This window comes from Spermophilus citellus (assembly GCF_964194105.1).
Source record: "Spermophilus citellus genome assembly, chromosome: X".
Taxonomy (NCBI): Eukaryota; Metazoa; Chordata; class Mammalia; order Rodentia; family Sciuridae; genus Spermophilus; species Spermophilus citellus.
In genome coordinates, this window is record NC_138190.1 from 33,368,753 (window position 1) to 33,388,923 (window position 20,171).

The window sequence follows — 20,171 nt, forward strand, 5'->3', positions numbered from 1 at the left end:
TTTAAGAGGGATCTAGAATGGACAGTCGGGACAGAGGAATGGTGAATATCAGTTATGGCCACACATTCAACTATCCCTTCTGTTCTAAGTTTCTAGGAAATCCAGTTGTTCAGATCCCTGGAGGAGTTCTCAAATGGGGCCAACTTTCCTAAGAAGCTGGTGGATTACATCAAGAGCAGGGAAGAGAGCCCCATGTCAAGGCCAGCACACCCATCCCCCAGTGGCTGGAGTATCATCTCTGACAACTCACAGCTGCCCCCCTCACTGGGCACCACCCTCACTGACACAAAATGGCCCTGCCCAAGTTTATGCTCCCCTCCCAGGTCACATCTCTCAGCTACTCCTAGCTAATACAGGGATACAAGGTCCTGACCTCCTCACCTCAATTTGAGGCAACTTTGAAGGGCCATGTTTTAGTCAGATATTTTTTGCTCCCGTGACCAAAAGATCAGACAAGAACAATTTTAGGAGAAGAAAAATTTATTTGGGGTCTCGTGGTTCCAGACGTCTCAGTGCACGGATAGCTGGCTCCATTCCTCGTGGCTCAGAGTGAGGCAGAACATCATGGTGGAAGAATGTGGCAGAGGGAAGTGTCTTATGTGATGATCAGGATGCAGAGAGAGACTCCACTGACCAGGTACCAATATATACTTGAAAGCCATGCCCCCAATGCCCACCTCCTCCAGCCACACCCCACCCACCTTCAGTGACCACTCAGTTCATCCCTATCAGGGATCCATTCACTGATTGAGTTAAGGCTCTCATAACCCAATCATTTCTCCTCTGAACCTTCTTACATTGTCTCACATGTGAACTTTTGGGGGACACCTTATATCTAAACCATAAAAGGCCATCTCAGCTTCAGAGCTCCCCATATCTGCTGAGGCCTAATTATATCTACATTACGGGTGAGTTCCCAGCCTGCCACCCTCACCCCCTTGTAAGGACATCTCCAGAGCATCAATCTCTGCCAATAAACCTGCACACAGAAATTGACAAGCCAATCTTAATATTGTATGAAGATATAAAGGAACCAGAAGAGCCAAAACAACTTGGAAAGAACATTGTTGGAGGACTTGTACTTCCTGGTTTAAAACTTACTACAAAGCTGCAGTAATCAAAGTTGTAGACATATGGGTCAATGGAGTAGAACTGGAAGTCCAGAAAGAATCCCTTACATTTACAGTCATTTTTAAACAAAGGTGCTAAGGCTATGCAATGGGAAGGAGATGAGACTACTGGTTTGTCACATGAAAGAAGATGAATTTAGATCCTTACTTCTCACTACACACAAAAAATTAATGCAAGGGCTGGGGTTGTGGCTCGGTGGCAGAGCACTTACCTAGCATGTGTGAGGCACTGGGTTCGATCCTTAGCACCACATTAAAAAATAAATAAACATACACTGTCCATCTACAACTACAGAAAAAAATTTAAATGTCCAATTAGCAGATGAAAAGATGTTCAACATCATTTAATTATCAGGGAAATCAAAACCACCAGATAGCACTTTGCAGCCAGTATGATGGCTAGAATCAAAAAGTGAGACAGTAACAAGGTTTGGTGAGGATGTGGAGAAAGTGGCAGCCTCATGCTTTACCCGTGGGGAATGTGAAATGGGGAGACCACTTGAGAAAACAATTTGGCAGTATTTTTAAAAGTTAAACATAAATTTACCAGAAATTCCATTGTTAGGTATATTCCCAAGAGAAAGGATAACATATGTTCCCACAAAGACTCATACCTGAACGTCCTTAGAAGCATTATTCACAATAAGCCCTAAATCAAAACAACCCAAATATTCATCAGCAGATGAATGGAGGGGTAAAAGTGATCTATCCATACATTAGAATGTTATTCAACAATAAAAAAAATCAGGAAGTACTGATACATGTCTATGATGTAAACAAAACTAAAAAAAAAAAATGGTGCCTAGTGAGGAAGTCAAAGACCACATTCTGTATAATTCCATTTAAATAAAACACCCAGGAAAGGCAAATATGCAGAGACAGAAGGTAGATTAAGGGCTGTCAGGGCTTGGGGGTGGCACTGGGCAATGGTTGCTCAAGGGCAACAGGGATCTTCCTGAGATGATGGAATGTTCTGAGGTTGGATTGTAGTGACGTTTGCGCAAATCAGTAAATTTACTAAAAGTCTTTCCAACTGTATGCTTAAAACAGATGAATTTGATAGGATGTAACTCATATTTCAATAAAGGTGCTTTAATAAAAAACCCTTCTGCATACATATCTCTATCTCAAAGTCTATTTCCAGGGAGCCCAATCGAAGACAACATATATTGCATTTTAACCAAAATTACTTTTTATCGTTAGCCAAATTGGAGAAAATCGCAGTCTCAGGATGAAGAGCCCAAATGTATGCCCAAGCACACAGAACTCCCCTGTACCTTCCAAGCTCTCTCCCTTTATGTCACAGCCACCATCGCTGTCACCCTTCTCTGACACTAATTTTAGGACCTAGTGTTGCTATTCCTTTCTACCAAGAAAATAATTCAACTGCTTTGATTTGGTCCTTTGACACCGACCAAACCTTACTCATCCATCATCCCAGGACCTAGTACAACACTTGTACCATGGTCTTGGCTTTTTAGGTGTTTGTTGAATGAATGAATGACTTCACTGGTTTATGCAATGATCTTGCAGCCCAGACAGTGGCTCAAAGAGGCAGCAGCAAAGGAGTTAAAAGGCAGGAAATGAACTAGGCTTTGGGATAAAGCCCCATTAATTACCATCTTACCAGTGGCTTTTGAATTCCACAAAAAAAATGTCTACATGAAGCAGAATAGCAGGGTCCCCTTCTACTATTTCTCATCATTTTTAATTATGATTTCCTCTTCTTAATAGATGTTTCTGTTCCATGCTATCTGTCATCATTCCTGGGGTCTGAAAAGTCCAGATTCCTTGAGGTGCGGACGGGGGTGGTATAAATTACCTGCACTTGGTGGGAAGCAAGAGGCAATGGGTTGACAGGGAACGAGCCCCTGAGACAGACTAGGCAACAGAGAAGGAAAGGGGAAAAAAAAAGACGAGTTGATAAACAAGGACTCTGAGTTCATCCCCACAAGGCTCACTGCTCATTGCTCAACGTTGCGAGACGCTGACTTCTTAGAGGTTTGCAGTAACAGCTCGCTCGAGCTGGAAATTGCTGTGAATGTGCGTGCTACCCGAGGCTGAGCTGGTAAAAAGAGTCCTCTGGCATTCTTGCCTTGCTGACAGGTCTGGGACACCGTGCGTTCCTCTGGGGCAGCAGAGTCTGAGCCCCCAGAAACTCTGCCCCCAAGCTCTTGACCACTGGACCGATCATTGATGAGCTGTCCCATCTCAGCGCCTCTCTCCCCCATCTCTCACTCCCTTTATCCAGGTCCCAGCCACAATCCCAGACCCTGATCCTGCCGGCAGTACCATCGTCTTACTCGCTCAATTCCCCATATGTTGAGCTGAGTTCTGATACCAATAAAATAAAAAATAAAAAAGACACAAATAACACAGTCCCCCATCCCATCTCCTGAAGAAGCTCACAGATACAAACATGAAGTCTTCTTTGGGCTGTGATGTCGCATAAACTATTGGGGACAAGTCCACCCAGAAGGAGAAGTCTCTTGGGAAACTTCCAAAGAAAAGGGGCGTGCTTACATGGACTCTCAAAAGAACAACTATTGCTTGAAAACCTTCCCAAAGGACAGAATGCAGCAATTTAGCCAAACCTCAAAGGAGTGCCACCCCCTAGAACTTTCTAACATGATGACAGTGCTCTGTACCCACACATCCAACAGAGTAGGCGCTGTTAAGTACTTGAAATGTGGCGGGTGCATTGAGAAATGGAATTTGAACTTGTCTTTCATTTTGACTCATTTTCATTTAAATTGCAATCTGCCCACGTGGTCAGCAACTCCTACAGGGGACAGCACTGGCCCCAGAGACATGAAAGAGCAGGACCCCTTGCCATGAGGGGAAAGCAGTTGTAGGAGGCCAAAGCTGCTGCTAGAAACGGAAGAGGCCAGATCACAATGGAGCTCAAGCCTGTGTCTGTCTGGCTGTCTTGCCCCGCCTGCCACACAAAAACAGTCAATTCGCCCACCCCATGAAGCAATCGGTACCACCTCTGTCCTTTCACTGTTCTCAAGTCCAAGAGTTCCAAACTCAATCACCCACAGCTGGTGGAAAAGGCTGCACATGGCCTCTCTGGGCATCCTGGGCACTGTGTCCCACTGGGCAGGGGGAGCCCCATGGAAAGGGACCAGCCATTTCTTGGCATCAGTTGTTTTATTGCTATCTTGAAATGCAGGCCCAGAATTGCCCGGTCTTCAAATATTTCAAGAACAGCCAGAAACCACAACTTATTTGTGAGATCTTTCCGTATTTGAATGTCGGATGAATTTTTTTAATGCTGTGCAGGGCAAGGAAAGCCGGTCTTAGGGGTGGAATTTAGTCCTTGAACTATGAGTATGTGGCCAATACTCCCCTCTTGATTCCCACCCCCTTTTTGGGAGGGATGCCAGGGATTGAACCCAGGGGCACTTAACCACTGAGCCACATCCCCAGACCTTTTTATGTTTTATTTCGAGACAGGGTCTCACTGAGTTGCTTAAGGCTCTCTAAGTTGCTGAGGCTGGCCTAAAACTTGTGATCCTCCTGTCTCTGCCTCCCAAGCCACTGGGATCACAGACATGCGCCACCACACCCAGCTTCTCTACCTCTTTGGTAGCAACTATCATTCTACATCACACACACCTGTGTTTATTATGCCCATCTCCCCACAATAGGCTTCCCATGCCTCAAGGACTCTCACCAAAGTCTTACTCATCCATCATCCCAGGACCTAGTACAACACTTGTACCGTGGTCTTTGCTTTTTAGGTGTTTGTTGAATGAATGAGTGACTTCGCTGGTTTCTGCAATGATCTTGCAGCCCAGGCAGTGGCTCAAAGAGGCAGCAGCAGAGGAGTTAAAAGGCAGGAAATGAACTAGACTTTGGGATAAAGCCCCATTAATTACCATCTTACCAGAAATCCTCTTTCCTGCAAATCTGCAGGCTGTAAATGAAGATCTGAATTGTTGTTTTGAGCACAACTTTCCCCAGACCACAGATTTGCAAACACTTCTCTTCCCAGTAGTTTGAGGCCACACAACAGTCTCATGCTATGAAATCTTTCTGAAAAATGGGCTGAGACCACTGCGTCTCTTGTGAAAATTACCAGACTTGCAGACGGTCGGTGTGGAGGCTTACCACAATGCCTCTGCCCTTGTCACATGCAGGCCTGTTGTGCCCGAGCCATGAAGAGGAAGAGAATCTCTGATTTTGGGTGATCTCCCCTGAACTGCAGGGCAGGGGCAGGAGACCAGGCCCCGAGTCAGCAGGTGGCTTCTGCAAGTCGAAAATCCAAGTCCACAGTCCCCTTGTTCGTTCTGCTCCACATTTCTGTAACGGTTTAGGGAAAGTCATTTAAAGTCTGCGCTCCAGTTCTTCAAGCATTGACTGCGAATAAATGTGCTACACGGCACAGCAGCTTCCTAAAGCCAGGTGGATCTTCGTGCAGCGATTTCACACTCGTGGCAGGAAGAAAGAGATCTGAGCCAAGAAAGCCACAGTAGACCTTCTAAGGGGTGGGGGTGGGGTACACACAATAGGTGCAGAATCATGTACCTAGGCCAGCCATCCTGGTAGAAGCACAGGACCACGTTCCTGTAATTTTTCCTTGGGGACCATTTGGGAGAGATGTTGAGTGCCTGAAATTCATCCTCGTCTAAACAAGAGGCAGAGGCACAGAGAGGCCCCCACCACTGGCTGTACAGACAGACAGAGGAGGAAACCAAGGCTCAGGATTCTTATGCACTTTGTCAAGGGCACTCCTGGACTCCTGAGCCCAGTCCAACACTCCGTCTTATCTCTCATCACTGGTCCCCTTGCTAATCCATATATCTAAGCGCACCACTGTGTCCTCTCTGAGTCACTGATGACAAAGGCCATTTTTCACCGAGGATATAATCTGCTAAAATCTCCTCCTGTATTCCACAGTACGGGCGCCCATATTTCACAGAGCTGGTTAATCACAAATATCAACTGAAAGAAGCAGGAACACAGGGAAGGGAAGGCACCCTCCAACTTTCCACGTGGGACCCATTTTGCTTGCTCCGATCGTCCAACAATAAAAACATCCCAAAGGCTTCCAACGTCTAGCACAACTCTTTTAAATACCTGGATACAAACTAATATTCTTTTTAAACCCATAGACAATTTATTTAGGGAAGATAATTGATGAGTTATTTATATTAGTCCCCAGTGTCCAGCGCCACCATCATTGAGATGAAATGCTCAGGACAGAGTGAAATCCCTTAATTACTCTCGCATGTGTCGCGTGTTGCAGGGAAAGAGAACATAATGCAAAGTGCTTATATATTTCAGCGGCATAATAGCTTGATGAAGATTTCCAAATTTTTCAAAATGTCATTTCTTTCCAAAAGATGGATTATTTCTGTTGGGGTTTAGTCTACCTAATTATTCCTGCCTTGATTACTTAACTACTCCAGATATTTCATCTCTCCATGCTCTTATGCTCTGCATGTTAGAAGAACTGGGATGGCTTATTAGTAACAAAGTAGACCATCCTGTTTCTAGGTAGAGAGGGTGGGAGCGCAGGTCCCATGGAGCACTAGCAACCTCTCAGATGAAGTGACTGGTCTCCCTATAGCCTCTGTCCCCTTGCAGTGGCCAGGACTTGCTCAAGGCACGTGCAGCCAGGAGGTGATCAATTGCATATTCTAGACCAGTTCCCACCCCACCCCCATCCCAGGAGTTTGAGTGTATTCAATCCTCTTGGCTCTCCAGCTCCCTGCCCTGTATGTTACTAAAGACTGCCCGAATCTGGTTCAGCATTTCCCCAGAGAAGTGCTTCTCAAACTGCACTCTGGAGCGCTTGCCAAAACAGAGTGCCAGGGACCCACCCCCACGCCTGACCATAGACTGTCCATGTCTAAGTCATTGCCGGGGGGGGGGGGGGGGGGGGGTACCCATGCTGCTGGTCCTTGGACCACCCTTGGAAGACACTCCTCTATGACTATTTCTTTTATAATTTCTATTTTTAAATAATTTACAAATTTAGTGCTGTGGTAAGATTCTGTTTTAGGCTGGAAATTGGGACCTCAGGCATTTATTTACTTAACTTTGTAAATGTCTGTCCAGGGTCCAGTTCTGGGTTCAATGAGCAAAGTAACTATTTGGGTAAAAGGCAAGGACCTCACAGTGGGGAAGGAAGGAGAGGAGAGAGAAGAGGAGGGAGGAGGATGGGGTAGGAAGCAAAGAAAATAGATGTGCATGGTTTGAAAGGACAGATTCTAGAACATCTCCAAAAGGTGCATTTAAAGCTATGCTCTGTACAGCCTGGGAGTGGGGCATGTCCAATAGCTGAACTGAAAGAATTGTGGCTTTTCCCCCCATTTCCCTATTGCCTGGGTATAGCAGGGGTCGGTTACCCTACCAACCGCAAGTCAGTCTTCACTAACTCGGGGGGCAACAGGCAAGGGCAAGCCCGGAGCCCAGTGCCTGCCCGGGGCGCACCTGTCATGCCGAGGAAGGGAGGCCCGCGCCCTTTGGCTGATCCCACTGCCTGGAAAGCAGCCAGACTGCACTGCCTTTGAAAGCCTGTTCCTTGGAGCAATCCTGGCTCGCTAGGTTTAATTGTTTCATGTCTCTCTCTCTCCCTCTCCCTCTCCCTCTCTTAGCCGCTCAAGACTCAGGGAGAGCAGGTTCCGATTTCTCGATGATAAAGAAGCATTTGTTGGTAACAGATGAATTGCAGAGGGGCTGGGGCTGGCAGGACACACACCTGTGATGCTGGGCTCCTGCCGGAGTCTGTTGAGGCATCAAAGGTGGCCACAGATTTTCCCTGGTGCTAAGGGAGACAGGGGGAGGGGGAGGGCATGCGGACAGGCGGCCCTCTGTCCCCTGCAAGTTTGAAAACCTCTGCGATCTTGCATCTCTAAATGTGGTCCCTGGACCAGCAGCCTTACCTGGGAGCTTGGTAGAAATGCCAACCTCCAAGTCTGCACTTTAATGACTCCTAGGGAAATTCCCTATTTAAGTGAAAGTTCAAAAACTAGGACACCAGGGTCCCTGGCACAGAAAAGGTTAAGAGCGTGGATCTCAGAGGAGGAAAGGGAGGGGAGAGGGAATAAAGAAGCAGCCTGCTTTAGCTGGGGTGGAGGACAGAGGAATTAACATGTGGAATGAGTTAGGGGGAAGGTATTTGGAACCAGGAGTCACACAAGCTGGGACACAGCTCAAGGGGAGGGATGGAAAGAGAAGAGCTGGCTAAGGCGGGTGCCGCCCTCGCTCCCAGGGAAGGTGGGATGTTGGGCTGCCCATGACCTTTTCCTCCTTCTGCTTGGTGCCCTCTGAGACCCAGCCCTGGTCTTTTAGCACAAAGGATAGGAGGGAGGACAGCGGTGGCCAGAGCTGAGGCATCCAGGTAAGAAGCACCTGGGAATTTTTTAATAAGCAGGCTGACCTGTGGTGAATAAAACGTTCAGGCACGAAGGAAGAGAAAGATCTGTGGTCATAAAAAGAGCCCCCCGACATCCTGCATGGTAACTAAGAGGACACTCCTGGCCAGGAGCCCCCCGGCGAGACACGGTGGCTTGAATGGCAACAGGCCTCTCTCCAGGGCCCAGATCAGCATGTGTCAGTACCCACGAACCAGCGCTCTCTATTTTCTGCACTAATGGAGGGGATCGGAGGCACTGAGTGTGTTAAAGAGCAGGTAATCCACAAAGAAATGACTTGGATTTGGTGAGAGCGCTTTCCGAGACCTCCATGTGACCCCCTCTTGCCCTCACTTACTGTCCTCCCTGCCAGAACCAGGTGGCGAGGGAGGGAGTCTAGAGTTAAATCTCATAAAATCCAAAGCAGGTGATGGAAGATCCCCCCTCTCAGGGAATTTTTCTTTTAGACCCACCCAGGGCTCTTTCTTGAGACAGCCCCACACAACATTTCTATGTATAGAGCGGATGGACCAATGGAAGACACACACTTATTAAATTCCTGGTTGCCCCAAGCTGGTAGTGTTATTAAAGGACTAGTTGATTAATCTACTTGAATTCCAACGTTGTGTGTCCCAATCTGTTAAAAGAGAATAAGTCTGCCAAAATAATGTGTATATAGGACGTCTGGAATCCCAGCAGCTCAGGAGGCTGAGGCAGGAGGATCGTTAGTTCAAAGCCAGCCTCAGCAACTTGATGAGGTGCTAAGCAACTCAGTAAGACCCTGTAGCAGACAGGGTATAAATAAATATAAATAAAATATAAAATATAAAAAGGGCTGGGGATGGGGCTCAGTGGTTAATTGCCCCTGAGTTCAATCTCTGGTACTACTACTAATAATAATAATAATGTGTACATAGGTATGTATGCATATGCTTCTGTATCTTCTTCCATAAAAGTTTTGAGGTGGTTTGCAGAAATCATAGTAGATTAAATTAAAATATTAAAATAAAAATGTGAAAGTCACCAGGTGCAGTGGCACGTGCCTTTAATCCGAGCTACTTTGGAGGCTGAGGCAAGAGGATCACAAGTCTGAGGCCAGCCTCAGTCTCAAGATAAAAATTCAAAAGGGTTGGGATGTAGCTCAGTGGTAAAAATCACCCCTAGGTTCAATTCCCAGTACTGGGGAATAAAAAAGCAAAAGTCATGTTCAGTTATAATATAAATTAAAATTAGCTGTCAGAACTGGTAGAAATGGTAACATTTAATAGGAAAAAAATCAAGATCTGCTCTCAATCTAGAAAGCAGAAGGATGGGAGAAATGTGGATTAGCAACATCTAGCAGGAAAAGGAAATTATACTGGCCAGTGAACTCATGGTGAGTGGAGTGGGAGACGGTGGCTGGAGAAAGGAAGAAGACTCCTGCCCTAGGCGAGAGTCACACGTGTAACACATTCACAAGACAGCAGCCCTGACAACGAATGATTGTCACAGAAGATGGGATCCTGGTCTTCAAAAACTCGCAAGTGAATCAGATTAAGAAAACCACAGGAAGAAAGAAACTTTCCACAGACTGTGAAATCTGAGAAGAAATAATGAAATGTTTTGGGCTGAGTAACACCCAGAATTCAACACTCAAGACAGCTGTGGAAATGAGTACCTCTATCCTAATGGGGGACTCTAAGCAGTGTGTCCACATGCTACATATATCTAAAAAACCTGACTTCAGTGGCTTAAACAAATAAGATGCATTATGCTCACACAACATGAAGGGAGGAGGTAGACAAATATCAGTTTAAGAACATTAGCACCTCCATCTCTGTGATTCTCTTGGCCTTTCCTTCATGGTTACAAGATGGATGCTATTGCTCTTGTCTTTATGTCTGCATTCCAGCTGGAAGAAGAGGAAGGAGTTGCATCTGTATCAGGAAAAGAAAATCTTTCCCAGGAACCTATAGCAAATGTGTGCTTGGTGTTCATTGACTAAAACTGTGGCTTGTCATCTCACAAAGTAATTACTTTAAGTTTCAGGTTGAGTGGATGGTGGTGCCATCCATGGAGACAAGAAATACAGAGGAGGAATACATATGGTACATGCTGAGTTGAGTCTTGCACACATTGAGAAGACTGTGTAGAGATGTCACATGGATCTATCAGATTTGAGGGTTTAGATTGCACCTGGGGGATCCCTGCCTGGAGTTACCAGCAAAAGAATGGGAATGGAATCCTGGGCGCAGGTGAGGTCCCTTCTGCCCGCCTCTGAACTCACCTGCAGCCATGGGGCAGAGCCAGTGCAAGCAGATAGCTTCTATCTTGAGTGCTTGGATCTCTCTCTGCCCCGGGGCTTTCTCTGGCCCCAAAGGGTATCTCTCTGTCAAGTGCAGGCACAACTTAAAGCCATTAACCAGTCCCAAGAAGCATTCCAAGACCTGGGGGTCAGGAGCCATTGGGCAAATGCTCCACGATTCCCCATCCTAAGCCAGAACCCGCACAGCTTCTTGAAGGACTCCTAGTTGCCCACGTCTGTCCTGCACACTTTCTGGAAGCAGCCTCCTATTTCCACTACCTGTACCCGAGTCCTTGCCCTGGAATGTGCTTCAGGGGACCCTGAACTAAAACCAAAGTGGAACAGACTGATCATGGAGAGCCACGGTCAGGCCTGCCCCAGAAAGCCCTTCCAGAGACATCATAAATTCTTGAGCCACAAAGCAACTTCCTGCAGCCCCAACAAGAACCGTGGACACTGAAGCCTAGGGTTGAGATGATGTGACACTTTGCAGAGCAGAATTGCCTCATGGGGCAGGTTCAGCTATTTTGGGGGTGCTGGTATGGCCATGAAGATAGAAGTCAGGGAACCCACCATGAGGTCCTGAAGAGTGGACCAGGGAAACATGGGCCTCAGGGGTTCAAAAGGGTCACCTACCCTCTGGTGTCAACTTGACATTTCTGTCTGTGTTTAGTTGCTGCTTTGGAAGTAAATCCGATCAAGAGCCGCCTCCAATGGGGTCCCAGTCATCATTTTCACCCATCTTTAAATGTGGACCCCACTCTGTGGGCCAACCCAACACAGGTCAGAATGTCTAAGGACAGAAAGGCCAAAGTCGGAAAAGAGAGTCGACATTGACCTTGGCCAAGCAACAGGGTGGTGGCCGTGGCCTGGTCTCAGCAAAATGATAAGGAAATAGAAGAGAAGGCAGAGGTGACATGGTCAGGACTCTTGACAGTGCAGAGCAGAGAGGGGCAGATGTCATGTAGATTCCAGAGAGGTGGCTTTGTTTGTATTGTCCTGTTTTAAGATGGAAGCAAATTGATGGAAAAGCCTCAGACAGAAAACACATCGGCTAGACCTGGGAGAGAACACGTGCATCTCTGGGACAGGGTGACTTTGTAGAAGAAGGCCAGCACTTCACTCAGCCTCAAGTAAAATGAAAAGAACAGAAGGCAGAAGAAGGTGAGTCTAGAGACAGTGAGAGAGCAAGGGACATTTTTGCCTGATGACCTTTTCTTTTCCCATTCAAATAGGGACTGAGAAGAGCAAACAGCTCATAGTCCAGCAAGACAGCTGCACAAGAATGCTGTGGCAGCTTTATCATGACAACTCAAACTGGAAACAACCCCAAAGTCCATTGATCAAAAAATGGAGGAACCAATTCTAGTATATTCTGTACAACGGAATATCACACCACAAGGAAAAGGTTTACACTTGTAACTGTGTGTCAGGGAGTTGAGGGACACCAAGATGGCAAGGGCAGGGTAGAAGAGGCCACTGGAGCACAACACAGGGAGATGAGTCCTGTCCCTGTTTACTACAAGTCCCATTGCCACTACATGTCCCATTGCCACAACTCCAGCCACTGAGGACTTATCACCACAACAACTTCCGCCACAGGTTCAAAATTTTAAAATGACCAATGGGGTTAAAGTAGGCAATATTCTAATTAGGTTTTCTGCTGAGAGCCATAGCCAGTCCAATGATGCATGGCATTTTTGCCAGAACGGAGTGGTTGAGAGGTGACACCAGCAAGCCATTGAGATGATAATGGTTATGTTAAGCTGTGTATATTAGACCCCTGCTGTCCGCCTCGGCCTGCTACTTTGGAGCTCTCATGGGGATTCCTGGAGAGTTCCCATTGGTTGGGGAAGTGCCGGAGGAGGCATTTCCGGTTGGTGGTTCCTGGAGGAGCTGCGTGGGTGGCGTTCAGGAGAGTTCCCGGGGAGCGTGTGTGGAGTGTGCCGGTGGAGTTCAGAAATAAAGTTTGTTCCTGCTTCAGTGGCTCATGATTTGTGCCCAGCCAGACTGCGGCAGTTTTCCAAAGTAACGAATGAGGGGGAGGAATTGGAGAATATTCAAATCAAGGATCATCAGGTCACCAATGGTAGCAAATGGGTAGTGTCTTCAATCAGGTCCATATAGGGAAGAGAACACTTCACAGCTCAGTTTATGACACTAATTTCCAAACATCAAAGGGCCTTGACCCAGGCTCTCTTGCTCCACCCACTCCACTCCACCTGAAGGAGTGCTACCTTGACCTTCACCAACAATAAACCTATACTTTGCCTGTTACTTCTGTATGTCTTGCTCAATTCTTTGTTCAGGGCACCAAGCACCTGGACCCCAACTGGATACCCCAAAGATAACATGTCTATAAAATATAGACATTACATAATTATATTTATATCAAGTTCAAAAACAAGCAAAACTTATCTATGGTGATAAACATCACAGGCACAGTTAGCTGAGGAGGGAGGTTATTGACCTTGAGAGGTTCAAGGGAGGTGATGAGAATATTGTCTATCTTGATTTTGGTGGAGATTTACATAAATGTATACTTGTGCACCTATTCCTCAGGTGATACTTAAGGATCTATGCAGGGTTCTGGGAGCAGTGGTACATGCCTATAATCCCAGCAACTCAGGAGGCTGAGGCAGAAGGATTCAAAGTTTAAGGCCAGTGTCAGCAACTTAGAGAAGCCCTAAGCAACTTAGTGAGACCCTGACTCTGAATAAAAAATAAAAAGGGCTGGGGATGGGGCTCAGGGGTTAAGCACCCCTGGGTTCAATCCCTGGTACAAAAAGAGAAAAGAAAAAAAAGATTTATGCAAGGTACAGTTTGTAGTTATATTTCAGCAAAAAAGGGAACAAGAATGGGGTTAAGATTTGTAGTAAATAAAATGGGAGCCAGATGATAAGAGGAGAGGACAGAGGTCACCACTAGAAATAGCCAGAGGCAATCGGTCACATGATTATTAGTCAGAGACTTAGTCACAAGACTAAGGCATGAGAGGAGAATGTCAAGAAGTGTTTAAGGCCCGGGTAAGGATGGACACCACAAATCTGTCACGTTGTCAGGCCACTGCGGTGTGTTTTCTCCAGCCAGTCTCAACAGTGTGGGTCAAGACATAAAGATGCCCAGCAGTCAGATTGATCTGAGGTTGGAGTTTTTCAGGTGGAAACACCAGGTGGACAGAGTCAAGGATCTAATTCCAACTTCTGGAATGGAAAACTGAAGTCATCCAAAAGCAAATCCTCAGGTGGTGGCAGTCACAGTCTAGGTGTTGGGGGCTATAGGAGAAGGAGTGGAGAAGACTAAAGATTTCAGACATGGAGCCAATGTGACCATCAATGGGGGTTGCTGGAGCCACATCATCCAAGGAAAGTTCTAGAGAACTAGAAACGTTTCAATTGCTGCAAAACACAGCCACCTGTTTTAACTAGTCATTTGCAGAATAAATTACATTTGCCTATAGCATTTCCCTGGGGAAAACCAAGACTAACCATAGAACGGGGAGCTGGGAGGCAGATATAGCTCTTTTATCATTATTTTTTATTATTTTCTTTTAGATCTAGATAGATGCAATACCTTTAGTTTATTTATTTATTTTTCTGTGATGTTGAGGATCAAACTCAGGGCCTGGCATGTGCTAGGCAAGTGACCTTCCCCTGAGCCACACCCCAGCCCAATATAAGCTTTTAATAAGTGAATCTTCCATACCTTGATCCAATACTTCAGGTGCAAAGTGACTAGTTGCATAGAGAAACAGACGATCACCTCCTTTTTTCTACATCATAGACTTCTGTTAATGCTGTACAGCTGGATGATTCTTTGATGCACTGATTTACAGGATTGCCTTCTCTCTGAATTCTCCCCTTTCTCCCCATTCACGCATGCTCAGAGCTTCACTTAATTTTTCCGTGGACTCACTAGCCATGAAGTACTTGAAAGCTCTCCGGGCTTTTTCAAACACACCTTGTTCTCTTTCCATCCTGTTCTCCCAGCTACCACGGTTCCTGGGACGGAAAGTGACTACTCACCCCAGAACTGGAAATTAGGGAGATAAGTTTGCCCCTGAGTAGTAAACAAAGCTATCAACATTTAACATGTCCGAACAGAGTCCCCTTGAAGGGATGGAAGGCTCGGGCCAGTGAGACCTGGAAGTAGCCTGATTCCCTTATTAGGAAATCCTTCCCTGATTCCCTTGTTTGAAGTCATCCATCCATGGATGCTATTTTCCACCTTGGTCCTGGTAGATAACTTATCTTGTGTTTTTGGAATAGTTCACTTGTAGGAAAGCCCCAGAAGGTGATTAGAAGGAAGGAGGGACATAGCAGTTTACTGACGTGATCCCCTGACACCCTACCCCAAGGCTGGTCACGATTCCTTTTTCTTTTTTCTTTTCTTTTTTTTTTTTTTTTTTTTTTTTTGGTACTGGGGATTAACCCAGGGGTGCTTTACCACTGAGCCATATCCCCAGCCCTTTTTTTTATTTAGAGACAGGGTCTTACTAAACTGCTTAGGGCCTCTCTAAATTGCTGAGGCTGGCCTCAAACTTGTGATCATCCTGCCTCAGCCTCCCCAGTTGCTGAGGTTACAGGTGTGCACCACTGTACCCAGCACACTCAGTACTGCTTTTAAGGCATCCTCTTTTATGGCTGGGATCTAGTGATCACTAGGTCCCCTAGTTGCTTTGTGTCTAAGCTGGGATTTGTGGTTTCTCAAACTACACTGCACTTTAAACAGCCCCTTAACAATAAGACTTCCTTAAAATACCTTCATGTGAGTGTTTGAACTCAGTGCTTGCTGCTTGAACACTGAGGGAAACTGAATCAGAGACAGAAGTTGGGAGTGCCCTCAGACAACTAGGTGGTCTTGTGACTCACCTGTATGACCAGCTCATGGGAGCATCCAGTCAACAAGTTTTCAATTGTAAATGATTGCATGAACCCTCCAGCTCTCTCGACTAGCGTCATGCTAACTTGACTCCAGAGGTGGCTCATGCTGACCATCAAGAGGTTGAGTTTCTCAGCACACAAAGCTGAGAGTCACACAAAGCTGTAGACAAACCACCAAGCTCAGTGACCCCTAAAGGAAGCTGTCTGAGGCCAGCCAGCCCTGCCCCATGTCACGGTGCCACACCGCTATGCCTCACATGCTATTTGATTTGGATGCAAATTTGACATTACATAGAATCACAGATTTCTAGAACTAAAAGGAGCCTTAGAGATAAGATGGCCTAATATAGGAAAAAATGGTCAACATCTCTAGTAATTAGAGAAATGCAAATCAAAACTCTAAGATTTCATCTCACTCTAGTCAGAATGGCAGTTATCAAGAATACAAACAATAATAAGTGTTGGCAAGGATGTGGGGAAAAAAAAGGCACACTCATACATTGCTGGTGGGACTGCAAATTGGTGGAACCAATATGGAAAGCAGTATGGAGATTCCTTAGAAAACTGGGAATGGAACCAACATTTGACCCAGTTATTCTACTCCTTGGTCTACACCCAAAGGACTTAAAAGCAGCATATAACAGTGATGCAGCCACACCAATGTTTATAGCACGTCAATTCACAATAGCTAAACTATGAAACCAACCTAGGTCCCTTCCACAGATGAAAGGATAAAGAAAATATAGTACATATATACAATGGAATATTACTCAGCCATAGAGAAAAATGAAATTATGGCATTTGCCACTAAATAGATGGAACTGGAGACTATCATGCTTAGTGAAATAAGCCAATCCCAAAAAACCAATAGCTGAATGTTTTCTCTGATATGTGGATGCTAATTCACAATAAAGTGGAGAGGTTAGGGAAAAATAGAAGTACTTTGGATTAGACAAAGGGAAATGAAGGGGACGGATGTGGATGGGAATGGGAAAGACAGCAGAGTGAATCTGACAGAACTTTCCTATGTGCATGTATGAATACATGACCTGTGAAACTACACATCATGTTCAACCACAAGAATGGGAAGCTATACTCCATATATGTATAATATATCATATATATATATATATATATATATAAAATATATCAAAATACATTCTACTGTCATGTATAAAAATAAGAGGGTCAGAAAGGCTGAATGACTTGCAGACAGCAAATAGGGTCATGATGAGTCTCTAAGGCAGCGTCCTTTTGACCACACCCCAGCACTGCCCAACCACACAAGTGCATCTTGATTTGGGACTCCTGGATCCATCAGCCAGCAGGATTCAGAAACACGGAAAGTGAGTTTGATGGAGATAAGCTGGAGTTCCAGACTCATTAAGATGGACAGAGCTGGGCCTATGTGAACTTCTGGAAACTTCTTAACCTCTCCGAATGTTTTTCTCATCTGTTAAATTGCAGATAATAAAACCACATCGGGGATTAATTCTCAGAATAAATTTTGGAGAGACACAAGCATTCAAACTAGAGCATTCTGGCCCCACCCCCCACTTATGTCCTTCTCACGTACAAAAGACATTCACTGTGTCACAATAGCTCTCAAAAGTCTTAACTCATTCCAGAACCAACTCTAGAATCTAAAATCTAAAGTTGGATTCCACCTCTTGGGTCCCCTTCTTCCTCCGGGAGAAGTCTTTTCTGCTGTCCTTTAATAAACTTCTAATTTCTACTCTGAAAAAATAAATAAATAAATAAAATCTAAAGTCTCATCTAAACATCATCTAAATCAGATATAGGTCAACCTCAAGGTATGATCCATCTGGAGGCAAAATTCCTCTCCAGTTGTTGCCTGTGACTGCAAACACGTACCACATTCCAAACTACAACAGTGGAATAGGCCTAAAGGGGACATTTCCATCCCAAGGGAGAAATAGGAAAGAAGGAAGGGTGACAGATCTCAAGCAAGTCCAAAACCTTATAGGACCAACAACGTTAAACTTGAAGCTTGAGAATAATGTATATTTATAACTTCATGTTCTGCCTTCCAGACACAACAGGTCAGGGACTGTGGCACTGTGACTTTGTCAGGCACTGGTGTCAAGTGCTTGCAGGTCTCTAAGTTCACTGCCTGGGCTCCCAGGTTCTATGAAGCATCTGTTGAAATCCAGGAGGAGGTCCTGTATGACTAGCACCTACAGAGTGAGTGTCATGTGAATGCTACCAGATTTCCTGAGCCTGTTTGAACCACAGCTAGGGTAGCTGTGGACCACCATGCCAGAATTCAGGGAATGATAACTTGAGATACTCCTGGGCAGCAAAGCCACAGGCTCCATGAGCACTTGGTTCCTTGCTTAGAAATCACACTCTCACTAGCCACACTGATGTCCTTGTCCAAACCCTTGATGGTCTGTCCCAAACACACCTTTTCAGTCTTTATGGGCAGGCTAAAGATGCTCCAGATCTTTAAGTTCTGCTTCCCTTGTGATGATGAATTCCATCTTTATCCCTTTCTTTCTTTTTGCATCTTCCTAGAAATTATCAAGAGAAGCCAAGCAACACCCTGAACACTTTGCTTAGAGTTTGATGTTCTGTCTACAGTTCCCCTCTTCTTCTAAACCCTCACCAGAATTGTCCCTGATGTTCCTTTCATAGTAGCAGATTTTTTTCTAGCCTTATCCTCCAAATGCTTTTAATCTCTACCCATTACTCAGGTTCAAAGCTACTTCCACAGTTCTACACAACAATAACAACACTTCACTTCTCAGCACCAATTTCTGTCTTAATCCATTTGTGCTGTTATAACAAAATACCTGAGACTGGGTAATTGACAAAAATATTCAAGTGCATTTTTCAGAGTTCTGAAGTCTGGGAAGTCCAAACATCAAATGGCATCTTCAGTGTCCAGTGAGGGCCTAATTCCTACTTCCAAGATGGTGCCTTCTTGCTACATCCTCTGGAGAAGACAACTGCTGTGTCTTCACGTGGAAGAAAGGATAGAAAGGTAAAAGGGCTAAAGGGGATTAATGCTGTATCCTCATTTGGCAGAGGTGGAAGGGGGGAAAAGCCAAATACTGTGTGAAGTTCTTCATAGGCCTTAATTCCATAAACGAGGGAGGAAACTTCCTGACTTAATCACCCCAATGGCTCCACCTCCTAATATGATTATGTTGAATATTAAGTTTCAGCACAAGTTTTACAGAGACACAAATCTTTAAATGATAGCAAGTATCTCCTATCACAGTATTATCATGAGGATAAAATATAATATTACATAGGAAGACTCTCAGCTCAGTATCTGGTATGAAGTAGAGACTAAGTAAATGTTACTCAAAATTAAATACTTGTCTTAGTGTCCACCAGATGCAAGCTGGGGCCCTCACCCTCCATGCTGGCCTTAATACCCTCCTCCAGGTTGACACGAACTCCCTTCCTCTCCTCCTGCCTGAGAGCTGTCTCTGACTGCAGAACCCTCAAACAATGAGGGGTAGGGAATAGAGAATTGCCCCAGGTCCCTTGTGCTCAGTGGGGCAGTTTTGAGTCATGTTACACACAGTCTCTAAGAGGTTCTCCTGAGGGACTGAGCCCCGGTGCTCGCAGTGAAAACCCATTCAATAAAACATCCTTTGTTGTGTCACTTCTCTGTCACTATGCTTCTTGAGCTCACCTCAAAATAAACTACTTGTACTGAAATCCTTATCTCAGGGTCTGCTTTTAAGGGAACCCAAATTTAGACCAAGAATAACAGGTAGAAGGGAATCACAAACAGCTTGGCTGGGCCCACACTGGGGTTCCCCCTGCCTGAGCAGGCCCAGGGAGTTGGAGGGACTCAGTGCCAGGTGCCCGGTGCTTCTTGGAGAGAATCAGCCTTGGGGAACAGAGAATGGCAAGCAGCCACATGGCCCAGTGCCAGAGCTGCTTCTGAGGACAGAACAATCTGTCACTAAAATCGTCCTCCTCCTCAGCCTGTTGGAGTCCTGTCTATACTCACTGGCAAAAGGAAGTCGAAAAAGAGCAAGGAAAATCTAAACCATTGAGGCTATGAAGCACTCACCCCTGTGGTGTTGATGGCCATAGACAAAACAGGAACAGGCCTAGGGCTCTTGACCCCAAATGTCATCAGGCTGCTTTTAGTGACAGTGCCTGGCCACTAAAATGCAGCAGCATTTCAGAGACATGTGGGAATAGCTTCTAGGGCTTGTGCCTCCAAAAATGCCTCCACTTTACATTCATTACAATTACTATTATCAAAAGAGAAAGAGGAAAAAAATACAAGTACTGACGGAATATGGAGAAATTAGAACTGTATGCTATGCTAGTAGGAATGCAAAATTGCATAGCCACCATGAAAAACAGTACCACAATTCCTCAAAAACTTAAACACAGAATTATCTTACAATCCAGCAAGTCTATTTCTGCATAAATAACTATGTTAGTCAACTTCCCATTACTCTTACAAAATACCTGAGATAATTATAATACTAAGAGAAAAGGTTTATTTGGA